This window comes from Pipistrellus kuhlii, unplaced genomic scaffold (assembly GCF_014108245.1).
Source record: "Pipistrellus kuhlii isolate mPipKuh1 unplaced genomic scaffold, mPipKuh1.p scaffold_m20_p_46, whole genome shotgun sequence".
NCBI lineage: Eukaryota > Metazoa > Chordata > Mammalia > Chiroptera > Vespertilionidae > Pipistrellus > Pipistrellus kuhlii.
The window spans coordinates 1836760-1860538 of record NW_023425547.1 but is presented as its reverse complement, the minus strand read 5'-3'; positions in this window follow the sequence as shown (position 1 = coordinate 1860538).

Sequence of the window (23779 nt, the reverse complement as noted above, 5' to 3'; positions counted from 1 at the left end):
ATGGAGACTTATGATTTGGACACAGAAAGAACATATTGCCATATTAAGTTTGTGGCAAATTAGCAGCAATAACAGCACAACAGGCTGATGGACACCTGGATGCCTGGAGACCATGTAATAACCCAAAGAAAGATATTGGCTTATTGGACTATGTAGCAGTCAAGATGTTTTGATTGCAAGAAGTAGAAATCAGACTTAAGAAGGCTAAATTAGAGACCTCTAATTACTTTAATTAGAGAAGTATTAGAGCTGGCTTCAGAATTGTCTTTATCCAGTCTTAGGTACTGCTCTTAAACAAATTAGTTTTGAAAATCATTTATTAAATTTAACAAACCCTAAACCCTATTAATCATCTTTCATACAAATTGATTCCACTCTCATTTTCTCATTTTTGCTAGTAGCAGCACCAATGACCCAGTCATTTCAGCGACATATTTTACAGTCCTTTTGGAATATTTTCTGGTTATATTTCACCATAAATTTCTTAGTTTTATAACCTCTGTATGTTGACACTTCTTTCAATATGGATTTTCTCATGGTGCCAAATTTATTGTAACACTTCCAGGTGCACACTGAGATGACCAGAAAAAGAGAGGGTACAATTATTGGGGAATATTTTTCTTTTCTTAAACATCTTCAGCAAACTTCCCCTCTCATCATATTGGCTTGAATTTGGTCACATGTTCATTCCTGAGCCAACCACTATGGGTAGGAGAATGGACTGAGTTTATTTGCATAGCACTGGGGATCTGAGCCAACTATTGTGACAAGAGGAATAATAACTACATAATAGGTTATCCCACCCTGGTTCTGAGGATTAGGTTGGCATGGGAGCTGAGGTTGGATTTGTTTCTTCTGACCCAGAGGAGTATTTTGCAAGAGGGGTGGGGAGATGTATACTTAAGGATAATTAGATGTGTAGAAAGGAGAAAAAAAAGATGATAGGAAGGTAACCTGTAAGGTTTACTTACAGGCATTTTAATCCAAAGGGAGGGTTTTAGGCAAAAGTGAAAGATCAGGTTTTTTTTTTTTACATGTCTTTATTCATTAAGGTATTACATATGTGTACTCCTCCCATTACCCCCCAACCCACCCCACTCATGTCCTTACCCCCCTGCTGTCTGTGTTCATTTGTTAGGCTTATATGCATGCATACAAGTCTTTTGGTTGATCTCTTCTCTTTACCCCCACCCTCCCCAACCTTCCCTCTGAAGTTTGAAAATCTGATAATGCTTCTCTGTCTTTGGATCTGTTATTGTTCACCAGTTTATGTTGCTCATTATATTCTATAAATGAGTGAGATCATGTGATATTTATCTTTCTCTGGCTGGCTCATTTCACTTAGCATAATGCTCTCCAGTCTGATCCATGCTGTTGCAAATGGTAAGAATTCCTGTTTTTTACAGCAGCATAGTATTCCATTGTGTAGATGTACCACAGTTTTTTAATTCATTCATCTGCTGATGGGCACTTAGGCTGTTTCCAAATCTTAGCTATGGTAAATTGTGCTGCTATGAAAGTAGGGTTGCATGTATTCTTTATGATTGGTGTTTTTAGCTTCTTAGGATATATTCCTAGAAGTGGGATCACTGGGTGAAATGGGAGTTCCATTTTTAGTTTTTTAATGAAATTCCATACTGTTCTCCACAGTGGCTGCACCAGTCTGCATTCCCACCAGCAGTGCATGAGGGTTTCTTTTTCTCTACACCTCACCAACAGTTATTTGTTGATTTGTTGATGATAGCCATTCTGACAGGTGTAAGATGATACCACATTGTCATTTTGATTAGCATCTCTCAGATACTTAGTGACTTTAAACATGTTTTTATATGTCTCTTGGCCTTCCTTCTGTCTTCTTTTGGAAAGTATAGGTCCATTGACTATTTTTTTTTAAATTGGATTGTTTGTCTTACTTTTGTGTGAGTTCTCTGTAAATGTTGGAGATTAAACTGTTATCAGTGATAACATTGGCAAATATGTTCTCCCATGCAATGGGCATTTTTATTGTTTCTTGATGGTTTCATTTTCTGTGCAAAAGCTTTTTATTTTGAGGTATTCCCATGTTTATTTATTTGTCTTTAGTTTCCATTGCCCTAGAAGCAGTATCAGTGAAAAAATTGCTTCGGCATATGTCTAAGATTTTGCTGCCTGTGAATTCCTCAAGTATATTTATAGTCTCCCATCTTATGTTTAAGAATTTATCCACTTTGAGTTTATTTTGTGTATGGTGTAAGTTGGTGGTCTAGTTTCATTTTTTTGCATGTATATGCCCAATTTTTCCAAACACCATTTATTGAAGAGACTGCCTTGACTCCATTCTATGTTCTTGACTCCTTTGTTGAATATTATTAATTGGGCGTAGTGGTTTGGATTGATTTTTGGGTTCTCTATTCTATTCCATTGATCGATATGTCTGTTCTTGTGCCAGTATCAGGCTGTTTTAAGAACAGTGGCTTTGTAATACAGCTTAATATCTGGTAATGAGATCACACCTGTTTTGTTCTTTCTCAGGATTGCTGCAATTATTTGGGGTCTTTTTTTTTTTTATCCCAGATGAATTTTTGGAAAGTTTGTTCTAGGTCTGTGAAATGTGCTGTTGGTATTTTAATGTGGATTGTGTCAAAATTTATAGATTGTTTTGGGAAGTATGGACATTTTGATGATGTTGATTCTACCAGTCCATGAACACGGTATGTTCTTCCATCTGGTTATGTCTTCCTCTATCTCTTTTCTCAATAATCTATAGTTTTTCACATATAGGTCTTTTACCTCCTTAGTTAAGTTTATTCATGGTATCTTATTTTTTTTGGTGAGGTGGTAAAAGGGATTGCTTGATTAGTCTATCATTCTGTAAGTTCACAACTGTTGTAAAAGAAATGCCATAGGTATTTGGCATTAATTTTGTGTCCTGCTACATTGCTGAATTAATTTATTAAGTCTAATAATTTTTATGGAGTCTTTAGGGTTTTCTATGTACAGTATCATATCATCTGCGAATAAGGACTGTTTTACTTCTTATTTTCCATTTTGGATGTCTTTTATTTCTTCTTCTTGTCTTATTCCAATGGCTAGTACTTTCTGTACTACGTTAAACAGGAGTGGTGAGAGTGGGCATCCCTGACTTGTTCCTGTTCTTAGGGCAAATCGTTTTAGTTTTTTGTTTGTTTGTTTGTTTTTCCATTGAGTATGATGTTGGCTGTGGGTTTGTCATATATGGCTTTTATTATGTTGAGGTATGATCCTTCTATTCCCACCTCGCTGATAGTTTTAATCAAGAAAGCATGTTTGCCGAAACCAGTTGACTCAGTGGATAGAGCGTTGGCCTGTGGACTGAAAGATCCCTGGTTCAATTCCGATCAAGGGCATGTACCTTGGTTGTGGGCACATAGGGGATGTGCAGGAGACAGCTGATCAATGTTTTTAACTCTTTATCCCTCTCCCTTCTTCTCTGTAAAAAATCAATAAAATAAAATTTTAAAAAAGAAAGGGTGTTGGATTTTGTCAAATGCTTTTTCTGCATCAATTGATATGACTATGGTTTTTATCAATTTGTTTATGTAATGTATCACATGTATTGATTTGTGAGTAATGTACCATCCTTGCATATCTGGGATAAACCCTAATTGGTCATGGTGTATGATCTTTCTAATGTACTGCTGGATCCAATTTGCTAGAATTTTGTTGAGGATTTTGGCATCTATGTTCATGATGGCCTGTAATTTTCTTTCATTTTATTGTCTTCATCTATGATAGTTTTGGTATTAGGGTGATGATGGCTTCACAGAAGGAGCTTGAAAGTGTTCCTTTCTGTTGAATTTTTTTTGAATAATCTGAGGAGGATAGGTTTTAGTTCTTCCTTGAGTGTTGGGTAAAACTCCCCTTATGAAGCTGTCTGGCCTTGCGGAATGATTGTTGGGAGATTTGTGATGACTGCCTCAGCTTTTTCCATAGTTATCTGCCTATTGAGATGTTTAGAATCTTCCTGATTGAGTTTTGGAAGGTTGTATTTTTCTAGGAATGCCCATGTCCTCCAGGTTGTCCAGTTTGTTGGAGTAGAGTTGTTAATAGTATTGTTTAACAATCCTTTGTATTTCTGTGGAGTCTGTTGTTATTTTGCCTCTTTCATTTCTGATTTTGTTTATTTGGGTCCTCTGTCTTTGCTTCTTGGTGAGCCTGGCTGGAGGTTCAGAAATCTTGTTTATCCTTTCAAAGAACCAGCTCTTGGTTTCATTCATCTTTTATATTGTTTTTTTATGGTCTGTATGTGATTATTCTGCTTTGATCTTTATTAGCTCCTTCTTTCTTCTCACTCTGGGCGTTTCTTGTTCTCTATAATTCTTTGAGTTGTAGAGTTAATGATTTACTACCATTTTTCTTGTTTTTTTTTGTTTTTGTTTTTGTTTTTGTTTTTGTTTTTTGGTAGGCCTCTAGAGCTATCAACTTCTCTCTCAGGACTGTTTTCATTGTGTTTTTATTGTCATTAGTTTCAAGGATGTTTTTAATTTCTTCTTTGATCTCATTGTAACCCAGTCATTATTTCATAGCATGCTGTTCAGCTTCCAAGTGATTGAGTTTTTTGGATTGTTTTCATTGTAGTTTATTTTTAATATTATGCCACTGTGGTCTGAGAAGATGCTTGGTATGAGTTCAATCTTCTTAATTTGGGGAGACTTTGCTTGTGACCCAATATGTGGTCTATTTTTTAAAATGTCTCATGTGTATTTGAGAAGAACATATATTCCATGGCTTTGGAATGAAATATTCTGAAGATGTCAATCAAGTACATCTGATCTAGTAAGTCATTTAGAATTGCTGTTTATTTGCTGATTTTTTTTTTATTATTATTTTTTTGTCTAGCAGTGTTTCCCAAAATGTGGTATGAGTACCCCCAGGGGTACGGGAAGAGTTTGATGGGGGTACACGTTGCACTGGAGTTTAGTGGGGATATGCACTGCACCATGCTTAGCTGTGCTAATTCTATGTTCTCATAAGTATGAAGGGTACTCAGCGTTACAAAAATTATAAAAGGGGTACACATATGTCAAAAGTTTGGGAAACACTGGTCTAGAGGACTAATCCAGTGATGTCAGTGGTGTATTAATATCCTCTACTATGATTTTATTTTTGTCAATCTCTCCCTTGATATGTTCCAGGAAGTTTTATGTATTTGGGTCCTCCTGAATTAGGAGCATATATGTTTATCAGGGTTATATCCTCTTGTTATATTGATACCTTTAATATTATCAAGTGTCCTACCTTATCTCTGGTTATGGCCTTCACTTTGAGGTTTATTTTGTCAGATATAAGTATTGCTACTCTAGCTTTTTTTTTTTTTTTTTTTCATTTGCCTGAAAGATAGTTTTCCATTTTACAGACTGTGCAAGTCCCTTGTTCTAATGTGCGTCATGTTTTTTTTTTTATCCATTCAGCCACTCAATGTTTTTTGATTGGAGCATTTATTCCATTTACATTTAAAGTTATTATTAAAAGGTACTTGTTGGTAGACATTTCTATTTTTGTGCCTGTGTTCCTTCTTAGCTTTTTATTTCTTCTTTTTACAGCATTCCCTTTACCATTTCGTGCATTGCTGGCTTGGTAGTAATATACACCCTTAGCCTTTTTTGGTCTGTGAAGCTTCTGATTTCCCCTTCAACTTTTATTTATAGTCTTGCTAGATAGAGTATTCTTGGATTCAGTCCTTTGATTTGCATCACATTGTATACCTCCTCCATTCCCATTTAGCTTTATGTGTTTCTGATGAGAAGTCATTTGATAACCTGATGGGGGATAATTTGTAGTTAACTCTCTGTCTCTCTGTTGCAGCCTTTAAAATTGTTTCTTTGTTGTTAACATTTGCCATTGTAGTTATGACATGTGTTGGTGTGGGTCTTTTGGTATTCATCTTGCTTGGGACTCTCTGTACTTGTATAATTTTTTTTATTCTCCATATCAGGGAAGTTTTCCATTATTATTTCTTAAAATATATTTTCTAATCTTTGCTGCTCATCTTATCCTTCTGGAAGCCCTATTATACCTATGTTACTTTGTTTCATGTTGTGTCAAAGCTCCCTTAGGCTCTCCTCCTGCTTTTTAATATTTTTTCTCCAGTTGCTATTCAGATTGAGTTTGTTTCTCTACCTTATCTTCTAACGCCCTAATTTGGGCCTCTGCTTCTTCTAGTCTACTGTTGAAACTTTCCATTTTGTTTTTGATTGTAGTTATATCACTTTTGATTTCTTGCATATATTGTTGATTTTTCTCAACCTTCCAGTGTATGAATTGTATGACCATTACTCTGAATTCTTGATCTGGCATGTTGCATGCTTCCATTTCACTAATTTCCTTTCTTGGATACTCCTCATTTTCTTTCCAGAATTGTGTAATCTCCCCATTCTGACTATCGCCAGAAGTTTCAAACTTTGAGTTGCTTGGGCCTTGGCCTTGTTCAGTGGGAGGTACTCACCACCCAAGTGTCACTGAAGAGCTCTGACACCAAGAAGTGTGGCTGCTGTGGGTTTATGGGAGCCAGGCTCACCCAGGATCAGAGTCACCGGTGCTCAGTGTGGCCTTGTACATGCACCTAGAATCAGAGAGACTGCCTGCGCAATGTTAAAAAAGAGACTCCCTGGTGTGCATTGAAAATCAGAGTCCCTATGTGCATGTCAGGGGTCAGAGTTCTCTTGTGTCCACACCAAGAATCGAGTATCAGAGTGTCTGTTGCTTGGTGTGGCCTCACACTTAGAATCAGGGTCCCTGTGTATGCATGTGCCAAGAATAGGAGTCATTGGCTCTTGGTGTGAATGCACTGGAAATCAGGGATCCCAAGAAAATGTGAAGAGACATAGAGTCAAATCACTGGTGTTCAGTGCTACTTCTTGCTCAGAGAATCAGGTCCCCTGGTCTGCTTGGGGGGCTGGGTTGCACAGTAGCACTGTGTTGGCAGGAGATCCACTCCTGCACTGCGGAATACAGCCTTTTGTGTATGTGCCCAGAATCAAAGTCAGGTGGCACTGCCACCCTACATTGGCATGGGTTTTGGTCACCAATTGTGTTGCAGAGAACAGATTCCAAGTCCATGTGTGCCCAGGCTCAAATTTCTTTGGGGACTCTGTGGGCCCTGTGTGAGGGGCAGATCTAACAGTTGCTCTGCTGCTTCTGTGTGCCTACAGGAAGTGGGATGGGTTCTGTGACTCACAGAAATCTGTGATGTCTGGATTCTAGGTGTCTGTGGGTCTGCAGCTGTGATCGCAGGTCTCTGCTCCCAGTGGCTGAAGGGTCCTGGTTTGCATCTGAGACCAAACTGGGTGGTGCTGAGGCCTGGATCCTAGTCTCAAGCAATTCTGTTTTTCTAGATTGCATAGTCTCTGTGCCCATGCTGGCCACCCCAAAGTTCCGCAGTGGAAGCAAGGCTCTGTCATGTAATACAGCCTGGTTGGCAGCCCTTTAGAAGACCTGCAGAATCCAATTGTCCCTAGCTTACACACACACACACACACACACACACACACACACACACACACATACACCCCACACACATTCACACACTCCCTCACTCTCTCCCTCCTTATCTTTCTGTAGGTTGCCATATTCCTTCCCCCTGAAGGATCAGTTCTTTTGTTATGGGTGGGTGTATGTGTGTCTGTGTCATGATTTTGTACTTAAGGTTGGCAGTCTGAAAACTATTTGTAACCTATTCAAAATTACATTGCCAGTTTTGAAACTGTTCATCAGATTGCATTTGTTTAAACTCTTTCATTTCTCTCCAGTGCGGACAAGATAATGTTCTAAACTCAATCTGGCTTTCACAGGCCCAGACTACAATCTCAAATATAATCTCTCACTATTTGTCAGTAATCATCATCATCATTTTTTGTCATCATTAACATCACTATAATTTACTTTTCATAAATTTACTTCCTACTTTTCATGAATAATTCAATTTAAGTTTAATCTTCACAATACATAAATGAGTCCCATCCTATATAATAAAAGCCAAATATGCAAATTGTTCCCTCAACTAGTTTTTCCACTTGCTATGACATGCACTGAGCACCAGGGGGCAGTGTGGAACATGGTTGGCATCAGTGATACAGTGCTGGCAGTGGGCAGCAGTGAAGGTGCTGCTCTCCCCTGACAAGAATGGGAATGTGGCAGGATGGTGGGGCAGGTGAGCAGGCAGCACCAGGTGGAGGGTGGCATGGGGGAGCCTGGGGGCCGAGGTGCTGCCCAAGGCCCAGAGGTCATCTGGGACCTGCCCTTCCATGTCACATGCTCATGCTTCAATTGCTGGCCAGGCCTAGGGACTGCACCCATGAATGTATTTTGTGCACTGGGCCTCTACTTCTGTAGATAAAGAAATGAGTTTAAGACTTACATAATTTGTTTAAGGTTGTAGGGATCTTAATACCATGTTTTTGGTTTTGCTGCCTAATGGAGGTAACTGTCACCTAAAACAAAGCTGTATTTATATAATCCTTGAAATGTTCTAAATTTATTGCTGCTCTCAGCTTCACTTATGGCAATCCATTCTCCTAGAATGCCCTCTTCACCCCAATTAAAATGTTTCACAATGTCATTAACCATTCCTTCAGAAAAAATTGTCCTGACTTACTGGCACACGTGCACACACACACGCACACACACACACACACACTTCCTCTGGAAAGGCTTCCTGTCCACCCATCCTCCACGACAGTGAGACTCTTCAGTTATTTGATTATATGTCACCCTGCACTTAACAATGATTTCACTTGTAAATACTTGTTTAGTATTTTTCTTCTCTTGCCAGATTATATCGTCTACCAGGAATGAGATCAGGTATGTCTTGTTGACTGATGTGTTCCTAATATATACACATAGTAAGTATTCAACAAATATTTATGGAATGAATAAAATTTGACTGTCAAGTGATGGATTCAATGTATCATGTCTTTAAAATTAGTGAAAGATTCCTTAAGGAAGTGGAGCTCCTGGTCTCCTAAAGTCCTCCTGCTGTTACAGAATGGTTTACTTCCAAATTCCAGTACTTTTCCATAAGTTTATACATACCAGCTTGAATCCTAGTATTTTTTCTTTGGAATCTGGTTTTGGTTTTCTCCAAATTCTTACGCTGAATTGGTATTTTTTGCCTCATGAGTTGGTGCTTAATCTCTGCTCTCCTCTTGATTTTTCTCTCAGCTGTCTAAGATTTGGCATCCTCTCTATCACCTCCTGTTATTTGACTAGGTTCAGTTTGATTTTTCTTTTCTGCCTCACTACTCTTACCAAGTCCATTCTGCTGTGTATCCTAAGAAGAGCCCTTGGCTTGGACCAGTTGGAAGGGAGAAGACAAACTCAATTCTAGTTTCTTAAATGAAGAATAAGAGTGGCATATTTCTAAAATGCATATTTAAATGGCAAAACATTTTCACAAACTGTTTCACAGAATCATCCCAGTATACCATAATAGACATTACAATTAGAATTTTTGGTAGAGATCCAAGTAATTCTACCATTATCCCTCCATAGAACATTGATTTTGACAGCTTCTCAGTGGTGAGAGTATCTGTGTGGGATCTAGGGGTTCATTGGAGAAGTTTCAGCATATCATTAGATCAAAATACAAAAATTGATGAATTGAAGATGGTTATAAGAACTGTTTTTCTTTACCCATATTACACTTTCTTCAAGGAGACAGTTATGTGCCAAGAGAGATCCTTTGGACCATGATTTCTCCCACTGGGGAAAGTAGTTTATGTTAAGTGAGCACCTGGCTTCTCTAGCCATAGGAGATGTTGCCCAAGCGCTCACTTCTTTCTAATCTCACAAAAAATACTGAGGTGAATGGTAGGCCCAGGGGTTTTAGATATACTAAGAACACAGTAATCAGAGGTCAGAACTAATCAAAAGATTCTACTAACTGTTCATTGAACTCCATCAGGAATCCCACCTACGAGCAGTTTTGGACAACTCAGTTATGAATCTCGCCAAATAGATTATGAAAACTCCCAGTGTTCTCTTCATATCATTTACCCTCTGTGTCTGGATTCCTGTGTATACCCTTACAGACAGCAAGGGCAGACTTTGCTAATGGCATGCAAGCATGTACAGAAAGCCAGCCCAACCCTCTGGGGTTAGAAAGAGGGCACACAAACTTTACCATTTTAGGGAACCACCCCCTAAGGAAAACAATCAAGAGATTCACAGAGCACAGCTTGGCTTTTTAGGATCAATAAGAGACATATAATTTTACTAGTAAGAATTTATCCCCAAGCAGATAAAAGAGATGTGGAGAAAACACATCCATAGAGTATGTCTTAGAAAGCTTCATAATCTCTAGACATACAGACTAGTGAAACTATGTACTTTCCAGAAGCCAGTTAATAAATACTGGATGATGTGACTGCTTACACAAATGCAAAGATAGTATTGCAAAACTTTAAGGAACATAAAATTCAAGAAAATACTAGAGAGTAAAAATGGTGACAGAGTCAGTGGATGCTGCACAGACACTCCCAGGAACAAACTGTAATTACAACTAAAATACAGAAAAACTATCTGACTAATCAATGGAAGACTCATTGGAGAAAACCCTGATACCTCGGAACTAAAAGTGGAGACTGCATAGGAACTGGTTGGAAGAGCTGGTTGACCTCCAACAAACAGCAGAGATATCTCAGCTCTGGGGGATCTAATCCCTAAGTGGGGCCCTCTAGCAGAGAGCACCAGAACTGAGAAGGGTACACACATAACATCTGGCTCTGAAAAGAAAGAGGTATGCTGTCTGCCAGGGAGCAGCCACTGGAAATGCAGGCACATTATTAAAGAGTCAACACATAAAATTCCCTGTGGAGCCACCCACTTTGTGCTCTGGCAGAGGAATGACGAGTGGACTGGAGCTGTGTGAACAGAATCCAGGACAGGGGACTTAGGAGTTCGAGCTCAGAAGGCAGACACCCCCAGTTTCCTGTGCCGAATCTTTCCTTTACACTGTGCAGGACATCTTTCCCACACAGATATTTGCCTAGCCTGGGGGGAAAGACAGTTGACCCACCCAACTGAAAAACACCTTGCCCTGAGGCCACTTAAGAGACTAAAAATAACAATTAGCCTCCAGGAAGACGCAACTGCCCCACCCTGTTGAAAAAACTCTCACCACACCTGAGGATGATTGCCTGAGTGCAGTTCAAGTTGGAATCCTATCAGTCTATCAGCAGAGGCAGTCTCTGGAGGCTGAGTCTTTGATATAATCAGTCAGGGACAGCGATTGGCACTGTCCTGCACTAGAGATTGAGAGGCATACAGGATCTACCTAATACATAGTCACAAACACAAGCAGCCAGCCAAAATGAGGAGACAAAAACAACAACCCACAAATAAAAGAACAAAAGATATCTACAGAACAGATAATCAAAGAAATAAGAAATTTATCTGCAACAAGTTCAGAGTAATCATGGTAAAGATGCTCAAGAGCATGAGAAAATATATAGTAACTATGAAGAAAAACAGTCTCCACTTTTAGTTCCGAAGTATCAGGGTTTTCTCCAATGAGTCTTCCATTGATTAGCATAAATAAAAAACACATTGGAAGGAATATACAGAAGATTAGGAGAAGATCAGTGAATTAGAAGACAAGGTTGAAAAAAATCACTCAAAGAACCAATAATAATAATAATGATGATGATGATGATGATGATAATAATAATAATAATAATAATAATAATAGGATGACAGCTTAAATGAGCTGTGGGTAAATGTGAAATTCAACATTATTAGAATAGAAGGTGTGCCGGAAGAGCCAGAAAGGGAAAGATGGATAGAGAATGTGTTTGAAGAAATAATGGCAATAAACTTCCCTAAACTAGTAAAGGAAAAAGTCACACAAGTCCAGGAGGCACAGAGATCCCCAAGCAAAAAGAACCCAAATAGGCCCACTCCCAGACACATCATAATTAAAATGCCAAAAACTGAAGATAAAAAGAGAATCTGAAAGGCAACAAGAAAAAAGCAAATGTTACCTACAAAGGAACTCCCATAAGGTTGTCAGCTGATGTCTCATCAGAAACTCTACGGGGCAGAAAGGAATCTCATGAAGTACTCAAGGTAATGGAAATCAAAGATCAGAAACCAATAGTACTATTTTCTGCATGACTATAATTCAAAATAGATGGTCATATAAAGAGCTTCCCAGACAAAAAAGGCTAAAGGAGTACATCACCACCAAGTCAGCATTACAAAAAAGGCTAAATCTACTGCTATAATGAGAAGAAGAAACAGAAAGAGAAACCTAGGCATACAAAATTAAAATGGAAATAAATAAGTACCTAACAATAATAACCCTAAATATAAATGAAATAAATTCTCAAATAAAAAGGCATAGAGTAGATTATTGGGTATAAAAAAATGAACAAACTATATGCTAGATAAACAAGACACACCTCAGAACAAGTCACAAACAGGATGAAAATGAGAGGGTGGGGAAAAATTTCCATGTAAATGGAAAGAAAAAAAAAAGCTGAAATATAATATGCATATACAACAAAATACATTTCAAAATGAAGGCCATCACAAGAGACAACAAAGATTACTACATAATACTAAAGGGATCAATCCAACAAGAAGATATAACCCTGGTCAATATTTATGCACCCAATATAGGAACATGTATATAACATCTAGAGTATTTTAACAGAGAGATTGACAACAATACAGTCATATTAGGGAACTTAACACCCCACTGATTTACTGGATAGCTCTTTCAGACAAAACTTTAACAAATATAGTGACTCTAAAGGACACACTGGATAAAATGAATTTAATTGACATTTATAGAACATTTCATCCCAAAGCACCAGAATATACATTCTTCTCAACTGTACAGGGATCATTCACAAAGAGACCACAGTTAGGACACAAAATAAGTCTCTACAATTTAAGGAAAATTGAAATTCTATCAAGCATAGTCTCAGATCACAGTAAAATGATATCAGAAATCAACTACAGTAAAAACACCCAAAAAATTCAAACACACAGAGGCTAAATAACATGTTATTAAACAATTAAAAGCTTACAAATGAGATCAAGAAAGAAATAAAACAAAATTTCTAGAGTTCTGAAGATGGCAACCCACAGGAAGGTAGAGAGGGAGAGAGTTAGAGAGTGAGCCCACTCCCATGCCTTGAACGGTTCTCTTTCTGCTCCTGTCTGGAATTCGCAGGTGACTGGCATGCTTGTGGGGGCCGACTTGTCCTCAGGGGGCGGTCCACCCAGGATGCGAGTTCGGCTTCAAGTCAGACCTGGCAGATGAATGGATAGACTGCTGGAGAAAGCCAGAGTGGCTTCCCTGTGGTTTGAGGGTTGCTTATGGTCTCCACCATGGCAGGGCCAGGTTGGGGTAGCACCAGGAGATTTCGAGGTTGTGCACTTGGGAGGATTGACCAGGCTCCCAGAAGTCGTGGGGCTGCCCTCTGTCTGTGGTGGTGGGATCTCCACGTTACCCAGTTGCCTGTCAAGGTCCAGTGCATTACCTCGATGTCCACTCTCTGTCATCATACCCAGGCTCTTCCTTCATGTTGGGTCCACACCCTCTCAATTTGCATGAGCGACCCCTTCGGGAGGTCACCACTGACTTGCACAACCCCCAGTTGGAATCTTCTCACCACACCCAAAGAACTGGCCTTTTGCCTTGGGGTGTTGCCCCTCGTCCCCCCACCACCACCTTGGGTGGGGGTTTGGTGGTGTCCCTCGGACAGGGCACCATGTCACGGTTGTGTTTGTTGGGCATGTGCACCCTGGATAAAAAGAGAACTCCTTTACTGGAGACAGGGAAGCAAGTTCCCTGCTGCCCACACAGCCTCCTGATGGTCTGTCAAAATGCAAATTGGTCATTACTGTGTCACATTTGGAACATATTTTCATATTACCTCTTTATTATATACATTATTTTATTGATGATGTTTTGAAGATTATTCCATAAAAGTATATATAATACTAGTGTGTGTGTGTGTGTGTGTGTGTGTGTGTGTGTATATATATATATATATATATATATATATATATATATATATATATATATATTTGTTTCTTTCATATGAATGGCTGCATGGTATTTTATTTCTACAGATATTCCATAATTTATTTAACCAGTAGTAGGGTGTCCTTGAAGGGTATACAACATAACATGGCATGATCAGGCCTGAATTTTTATTTATTTATTTTTTATTAATTAAAAAGTATTTCATATGTATCCATTCCCCCCATTGCCTCCCTACTGCCCACTCATGCCCTCACACCCCTGGTGTCTGTGTCCATTGGTCAGGATTATATGCATACATACAAGTCTTTTGGTTCATCTCTCTCCCTTACTCCCAACCTCCCCTACATTCCCTCTGAGGTTTGATGGTTTAATAGGTATTTCTTGTTTCTGGATCTGTTTTGGTTCATCAGTTTGTGTTGTTCATTATATTCCATAAATGAGTGAGATCATGTGATATTTATCTTTCTCTGACTGGCTTATTTTACTTAGCATAATACTCTCCAGTTCCATCCATGCTGTTGCAAATGATAGGAATTCTTTCTTTTTTACTACAGTACTATTCCATTGTGTAGATATACAACAGTTTTTTAATCCATTCATCTGCTGATGGTCACTTAGGCTGTTTCCAAATCTTAGCTATGATAAATTCTGCAGCTATGAACATGGAGGTGCATATGTCCTTTCTGATTGGTGTTTCTAGTTTCTTGGGATATATTCCTAGAAGTGGGATCACTAGGTGTAATGGGAGTTCCATTTTTAGGTTTTGAGGAAACTCCATACTGTTCTCCACAGTGGCTGTACCAGTCTGCATTCCCATCAGCAGTGCATGAGGGTTCCTTTCTCTACACATCCTTGCCAGCACTTGACTTTTGTTGATTTGTTGATGATAGCCATTCTGACAGTTATGAGATCATAACTCATTGTCATTTTGATTTGAATCTCTCAGATGATTAGTGACTTTGAGTTTGTTTTCATAGGTCTCTTGGCCTTCTGGATGACTTCTTTCAACAAGTATCTAGTTAGCTCCATTGCCCACTTTTTGATTTGGGTTGTTTATCTTCCTTTAGTTAAATTGTATGAGTTCCCTGTAAATGTTGGAGATTAAACCATTATTGGTGATAACATTGGCAAATATGTTGTCCCATGCAGTGGGATTTCTTGGTTTTTTTTTTGTTTTGTTTTGTTTTTTTGTCTCTCTGTAAATTCACTGTTGGTGTGTAGAAATGCCATGGATTTCTTGGTATTAATTTTGTATCCTGCTACCTAGCCAAATTAATTTATTAATGCTAATTTTTAAAATTTATTTAGTCTTTAGGATTTTTATGTACAGTATCATGCCAGGGCAGTTTTCTTTTTTTTCCAATTTACATGCCTTTTATTTCTTCTTTTTGTCTAATTGCTATGGCTAGTACTTCCAGAACTATATAGAACAGGAGTGGTGAAAGTGGGCATCCCTGTCTTGTTCTTGTTCTTATGTGAAATAATTTTAGTTTTTGCCCACTGAGTATGATGTTGGGTGTAGGTATGATCTCTTTATTCCCATTCTCTATTCCCATTTTGCTGAGGGTTTTTTTTTTTTTTGTTTGTTTTTTATCAAGAAAGGTGTTGGATTTTGTCAAATGATATCTCTGCATCAATTGACATGACTATGTGATTTTTATCTCAATTTGTTTATGTGATATATCAGTTATTGATTTGTGGGTATTGTACTATATTTGCATACCCAGGATAAATCCTACTTGGTCATGGTATATGACCTTTCTAATGTAATGATGGATGCTATTTGCTAGAATTATGCTGAGGATCTTGGCATCTATGTTCATAAGTGATATTGGCTTATAATCCTCTTTGTGTTCTCTTTATCTGGTTTGGTATCAGGGTAATGCTGGCTTCATAAAATGAGCTTGGAAGTATACCTTCCACTTGAATTTTTTGGCATAGTCTTAGGACAATATATTTAAATCTTCCTTGAATGTTTTATAAAACTCCCGTGTGAAGTCATCTGGCCCCAGGAGTTGTTTGCTAAGAGCTTTTTGATGACTGCTTTAATTTTTTCCATAATCATCAGCTTATTGAGATTTTTAGAATCTTCCTGATTGAGTTTTGAAAGATCATATTTTTCTAGGAATATGTCCATTTCCTCTAAGTTGACTGTTAGAATACAGTTGTTCATAGTATTTTTTTAACAATAATTTTTATTCTGTGGATTCTCTTGTTAACTCACCTCTTTCATTTCTTATTTTGCTTATTTGGTTCTTCTCTCTTTGCTTCTAGATAAGCCTGGGTAGAGGTTCATCAACATTCTTTATCTTTCAAAGAACCAGCTCTTGGTCTAACTGATATTTTTCCTGTTGTTTTTTTTGTTGTTGTTTGTTTGTTTGTTTGCTTGTTTTGAGGTAGGCCTGTAGAGGTATAAACTTCCATTTCATGACTGCTTTCATTGTGACCAATAGAATTTGGATTGTGTTTTCCTCATGTTTCCTTTCCAGGATATTTTTAATTTCTTTCCTTTTTTTTTTTTTTTTTTTTTTTTTTTTTTTTTTTTTTTTTTTTTTTTAAGTAGACTGAAAAGTGAATGTAGAAATAATCCCATGGTTCTTTTACCCTCCATAAGGATAGACTTTTCAATTAAAGGACAAAAAGATAATTTACCCTCTTTCATTCCCTTCTCACAGGACCGAAAAGCTTGTGTAACAAATGCCCTAGATTCATGAGCATCATAACATTTTTTAAATATATTTTATTGATTTTTTTTTTGCCCCTCACCCTCCCTCCCATACATACCCTCCCTCCCCAGGGTTTTATGTGCATTGGTTGTACTTATATGCATGTATGCAAGTCCTTCGGTTGATCTATTATCTCCCCCCGATCTTCCTCCCCTCCCCAGTTTAATTTCTTTTTTGATCTATTTGGTAAAGCAATCATAGTTTAAAAACATGCTATTCAGTTTCCAAGTGTTTGAATTTTTTATTGTTTTTATTGTAGTTTATTTCAAATATTATGCCATTGTGGTTGGATAAGATACTTGATATGTTTTCAATCTACTTGAATTTGAAGAGACTTTGCCTGTGACCCAATATGTGGTCTATCTTTGAAAATGTCCATGCACACTGGAGAAGAGCATATATTCTGTGTCTCTGGGGTGAAATGTTCTGAAGATGTCAAGTCCATATGATCTAGTGAGTAATTTAGGATTGCTGTTTCTTTGCTGATTTTTTGTCAAGAAGATTTATCCAGTCATATCAGTAGGGTAATACCAGCCCTAGCAAAGGCTATATTCAGGGAAGTCTCAGACAAAGCTGGATGATTGGTTACCCGTCAAAGTCTGATTCATCATATTTACAAGAAAAGGTATAATCATTAAATTATTTGTACTTGCACAGGAGAGAGAGAGAGAGAGAAAGAGAGAGAGAGAGAGAGAGAGAGAAAGAGAGAGAGAGAGAGAGAGAGAAAGAGAGAGAGAGAGAGAGAGAGAGAGAGAGAGAGAGAGAGAGAGAGAGAGAATGAATAGAGAAAGAGAACACATACATACATATGTAGTGCTTGGAGCTGAAGCCATTTGGGAAGGGTATGTTCATTAATTCTTCTACCTTTCAGCTGAACCCAAATATTTGGCATAATTAATATTGAGCATTTACTACGTTGAAGAATAAGAATTTAGTATTGTTTTTTCCCAAACACCCTTTTGTAGAGCCAGTCTTTCTCAATTGAATGTTTCAGTCATATAATATCTATAGTGTTTCCACTTTCCTTGCTCTACTAAAATTAAATATCTGCACACCAAATACTTTGCATTTTGTACTACATTGGCTGTAGAAAAACTGTATCTAGCTTTACCACTCTGAATGCAGATTTCAGAGGCACCAGAAATCTTGCCAGCTGGAATGAAGCTTCTAAACCAGCCCCGAGTGCCTTGGAGATTTTTCTAGGAACACAACTTGCTCCAAACTCAGACCATGCCAATTTCCCCTGCAGAAAGTGAGCAAATTTATATAGGAATTAGAAGTCCAGTGCACAAAATTAATGCACGGGTAGGGTCCCTAGGCCTGGCCAGTGACCAGGGCATTTTGAGGCTGCTGGCTGGGGCCTTCCTTCTCCAGCTGCTGGCTGCCACCCAGGCTTTCCTTAATTATGAGCCACCCCCTAGTGGTCAGCACACATCATAGTGAGTGATTGAACTCCCTAGGGGACAATTTGTATATTAGCCTTTTATATAGAGAGAGGAACTTGACTGCTTTAGCCCAAGCCATGCAAATGTTTGAAGTAGGGAAAGTTATGGGTGTCTTGTTTCTTACTTCAGAGAACCAGATAAAACAAGAATGGAATCTTGAGGAGTTCCATATTTGGAGGAAAGGGAAGATGCTGCTTGTTTCAATTTATCCCTGTCAGGCCATGAGGTAGTGGCAGGGTGACATTTGGAATGTTCTTTAGTTCTTTTTAATAAATCATTATTGAATGAGCTCCTCATCAGCCAGGCATTGTGGTGGGGAAGTAGGAATGAAAAAGATACTATACCTCAGGAAGATCACACCAGGGAATGCATAATTGAGAGTCAAATTATGGTTGAGTTTGGGAGGAGGGTGTTTAGCATGGGGGGGGGAAGGGGAGGACTTAAGGGATATATATAGGAAGTGGTTTTTGATCTGGGTCTTATAAAATGAGTTAGTGTTTAGAGATTAGGGTAGATAATTGCAAGGAATGGTAGCAACAGAGTTGCTGAAGTGAGAATGAGTATTATTTACTCTGGAAGTGATTAGGCCAAAGAAAATTGGAGAGTATGGAAAACAGTCATTTTCAGAATACTGGCCAAGTCTTAATTTCCCCCTTTGAGCAGAGAGCATCCTTGGCCAAAATATGAGATTCTAAGAGATGTCACAAGGAAGAGAATTCTGTTTTACAAACCAAATGAACATAAACTCTGCAATCCTGCTAAAAAGCCTAGAAAGGCAGAGATAATCTGGTTCACCCTCTTCATTTGGCAGGTGAAAATAAAGGGGCCAAGAGAGAGAAAAGGGAATTGCCCAAGGAAACACAGCAACTCCGAAGCAGAGCTAACACTAGAGTCTGAATCTTCTGAAAACACTTTAAGGCATGGAGATTCTATAAATGAAAAATGTGTGGGAAGCATAATAATGTTAATAATTACTTATTTAAATAATCTAACAGAATTCTTGGCAAATGGTAGCTACTAAGTAGACATGTATTGTGCCATATTGGTTAACAGCACAGATCCTAAAGCCAAACTGTTTGGATTTGAATCCTAGCCCTGCTACTTTCTATTTTTATGATACTAGGCATTTGCTGTGCCACAGTTTTGAGGGTTGTCATGAGGATTAAATTATTTAAAGTCTTTAAGGTGCCTAAAAAGTGCCTGAGATATAAAAATACTATGTGAACTTCTAATAAATAAATTCATTTCTGTGAGTTCCTCTTCCCTTTTCACTATTGCTACCACAAGGGATGAGTTTGTGGTAATGGAAATCACAGAGCAGTTCTACCTCATTTCTGTTGCAAATGACTATTCATTGATCCCCCCTGTGCTTCTAAATAAAGAAGCACAGAACCTCAGGGTATTGAAGATGCTGGGGCCTTTAACAATCCTTTCAGATTCTCTTGGTCTACAGAGGGGAGAGAGGAGATATTACATATGTTTTGAAAGGGCAGGGCGGGGCGAGGATGAGCTCCCAACTCCGCCCCGTAGGGCGGAGTTATCCCTAGCCCTCAAAACCCCTGGACCTGAAGAAATTCGCGCTCTTCCGCCATCTTCATGATCCCCAAGGACCACCAGGGAGCCAAGTCCGATGCAATAAGCAAGAGAGCCTTCACCATGCTAGCATGTGCTCCCCGACTCATGCCGGCAGCATGGCGGAAGAGCGCGAATTTCTTCAGGTCCAGGGGTTTTGAGGGCTAGGGATAACTCCGCCCTACGGGGCGGAGTTGGGAGCTCATCCTCGCCCCGCCCTGCCCTTTCAGTTTAAGACAAAGCATTTCTTGTTAAAATTTCCAAGATTCATATTCTAGCTTTTATATGTACTGTGAAGCTTCTCTGAGCTTTGGTATTCTCATTTATAAGACAGGGATAAAAATAGTCCTTCTTATAGGTGTCCTGAGGATTAAATGATAGAATGTACATAATACTCTACTTACCTCATGCCTGCCTTAACAGAAGTGCTTGATACATGGTAGCTACTATTATTTTTTAATTAATATTATGTTCAAGTTAATAATAGTGAGTTGGCTACAGAGCTGACTCTGGAAACACATGCGTTTTTAAATCCTAGTACTAAGATATTTATCTCGAGGAATAGCTCAGGGTGCAAATCCACAATCACTACTCCTTGGTAACTCATATTACAGCTGATTTAAATGGTGAAAGTTTTTGTTATTTGGTTAGATGATTATTGTGATGGTCTGACTCTGAGAAGATCCAGAAAATGGGGTTCCCAACCTACCTACTTGACCTCAACCTCCAATCATTGTTTTCCAAGTGTTATATGGTTTACAATGTCCCTTCATTTCCATCTGGGTTTGAAAATCTTGGCAGTGGAATGGTCAGAAATAGGTACCCTTATTTACAAATCAAAAATTGAAAATCAGAGAGTTGCCAAGTTCATACTACATGTTAGTAGCAGAGATAACTCTCAAACTCAAATATTTAGAATTTAGTTCAGAGTTATTTCCCCTACAGGACACTGTCTAAATTCCCTGTTTTAAATAAAGGCTTACTTTTGGCCCTTGGCCTGCCCAGGTAATGTGTGTGTGGGTGTAGGGGCTAGAGTTTGATAGAGATAGAAATTAGAAACCTAGTCTAGACTTTGGTGTGAGGAAGGTTTGAACTCTACTATCTAGACCTGAACCAAACAAAAAAAAATAATTCATTTTATTTATATTTTATAAAGAGGATGGAATTTTCAGGGAAAAGAGAATGGTGGGATGTAGGATGTGGCACTGTGCACATTAGAAGATCCAAGCTATGAACTAGGCCTAATGTTAGCATTATTAGAACAGATCCCTGTCACTTAGAAGAGGTTATGGATGGTGTATTTAGGATGTTTGGTGAGGCACAGTGAAAGCCTCATCTTCTCTCTCAGCAGCTGTACATTCAGAAACCTCATATTCTATCCAGCTCTATATCATTCTCTCAAATGTATTGCAATGGTGCTACAGGCTCTGGTGTACTGCCCTGGAAAAATGGTGTTGAGTTGGTCTCTCCATACAATTATGGTACTTCCTGGTACACAGATTAGGCATCTGAGGAAGTCCCTCCATATCTTTTAGATGGATACTCCAAAGCAGCAATAAGCAGATATTACTTCTCTCACTCTCTGCTTGATACCCTCTGTCAGTTGGGTCCCTTCTCAAGCAAAAAAATAAAAATAAAAAATAGCACTGGGAGGTGCTTCCTCTGGTATAGACTGAGTATTATACAGTATAGTTTCTGGAGGAAGTTTCTGGGTGGGCCAGAGAATTCTCTATTGACAGTTCATGTTGCTTATGGCCATGATCATGCTTCTAAAGCTCTAAGACCATAAAAGAAAAAGCTGTATGCTAGCTTTTGCCTGAAGCCAGACACAGAATGTAGGAAGTTCCTAGTTTTCTTGTGATGTTCATGCAGAGTAAAGTCAAACTTGCAGGATATATTTGGTGGCTCTACAAGAACTACTGCTATATAATAAATATATAGGAACAGAGCTCATCTGGTCTTTTAATTATAGCATTAGATGATGATTTGTATGTTTAGTCAAACCAAAGAGAGCCAATCTTTTTTTTACATCCTTCCTACAGTGGTGGGTTAAAGACAGGAGTGATCATCCAACTGATGCCAATTAGGAAGGTTTTGCTTGTTTGAAATACCCAAATTCCTTGTGTGTTTGCGGGTATTTTTTTTGTTTGTTTGCTTATTGTTGCTTTGATTTTTGATAAGTAGCCATGATTCTTATTGACAAATTACTCAGAAGGGTATCTGAATTATTGGATTTTATTAAATGCTGTGAAATGAGTTCTGATTGCTCAAGACTAACCTTTAAACCCCAGTGTCATTCAGTCCTAGAGTGATAACACCATAGAAGTTTTGGACTACTGATCTCAGAAACGAAAGCTCATGGTCCACTTTGGGTGGAGTAAGTAGAAAAAGCCTTAAATGTTCACATCTACCAATGACTTTAGACTCAATTCTCATGAAAATACACCATTGGTTGTCCCCCAGTAGTGACCAGGAAATAATGTTGTGGAGGGGGTTCTTTAGGTGAGAAGGGACTGTGGTTAAATCATCTCAAACACTGCTTTCTGGCGAGTTGGCTCTTTCCTTTTAGTTATTCTTCCTGAGCTCTTCTTAGCTTAAGCCTAGGAAATGCTCAGACTTTTAGGACAGAAAGTACAGGGAATTTATGGTAGATGGATGATCAGAGTTGGGAGATACACACCCTTGCATCATCAATGAGGTGACTTCAAGATGTGTGCTCCTCATTGAGGTCCAGAGTTTGTTGTCAGGGCTAAGCTCTAGTGGTCCACAGTGGTGATATGCTTTCTAATGCCCTTTTTTCTTTATTCCCTTCTGCATATTATTTACCTGGTATTTTCTGATATTTTCTGGAATCAATTTCCAAATAAACAAATTACATTTTTAAAAAATATATAGTTTACATTTTTTAGAGAAAATGAGTCATTATGGGTAGTAGGGATTCCCATCAAAAGAGGAAAATAGACAAATCAAGAACTGGATATAAATTATTTGGCTTTTTTAGAATAAGTCATTTAAGATCAAGAAGATGGAAAAGATGCTTAACATGAGTTTTGTGTACTTTAGGTATACAGCTGGTTTATTTTATTCTATCTGGTCCCTTTGGGTTCTAGACTTTTTGTGCCAATTGGTTCCATATAAGAAGTAACTAAAAAAATCTGACTTTGCCACTTTTATGCCTCCCTCTTTAAGTTCAGAATCCTGGCCAAGACTAGCATTTTGACTATGCCAGGCATAACTTGTGTAACCCAGAATAGAGAGGTCATATGATTGCTCTGAATCACCACGGGCCTCATTTATCTCTGTATTCCCTGTACCGAGAGCAGGCCCTGGCATAGAGTAGGTGCTCAGGAAATGTTTGTTGAACAAATAAATGCTTACATAAATATTTCTCAGTACTTCCCCTGCGGAGGACAAAAGATTAATATTTTATTAGAGTAACTTCCCACCTCTCAATTCAACCTGTCATGCACCAAATTTGTTTTTTACTCTAAAGGAGAGAGGACTCATAGAGATGGAGTAAGATTTTGGTGGACCATAATGGGGTTCAATTCAGAATAAATAAGGTAATTAATTATATAATTTGCAGACTCCAAATGTCCTGCTAGTGATAAAAGCCTATAATTCTCATTCAATTTATACTTTTTTTCTTGCCTAACACATGAAATAGGAGAACAATATTTTTAGAAACAAACCATTCTTCAAGTTTTTCCTAAATAGACCACATTCTCCAGATTGGATGCACTCTCTACCCCAGTCTTACAGGCATTCCAAGCATTCTATAGAGTAGATAAAGTGTCAAAACTGAAAAGAAGCTCAACCTCTTTTATTGTATAGGTAAAGAGTGAGACCCAATGGGTGGAAGATATTATAAACTTGGTGTGCTAATTTTCAGGGTAGTGTTATTCACACAACACCACATACTTTCTTGATTTATCAGTGTTGGTTAATCCTGTCTAGAACCCCTACCACCAAAACTATAGGGTTATAGAATGCAATTCCCTGTATTGATTGGAAACACCACA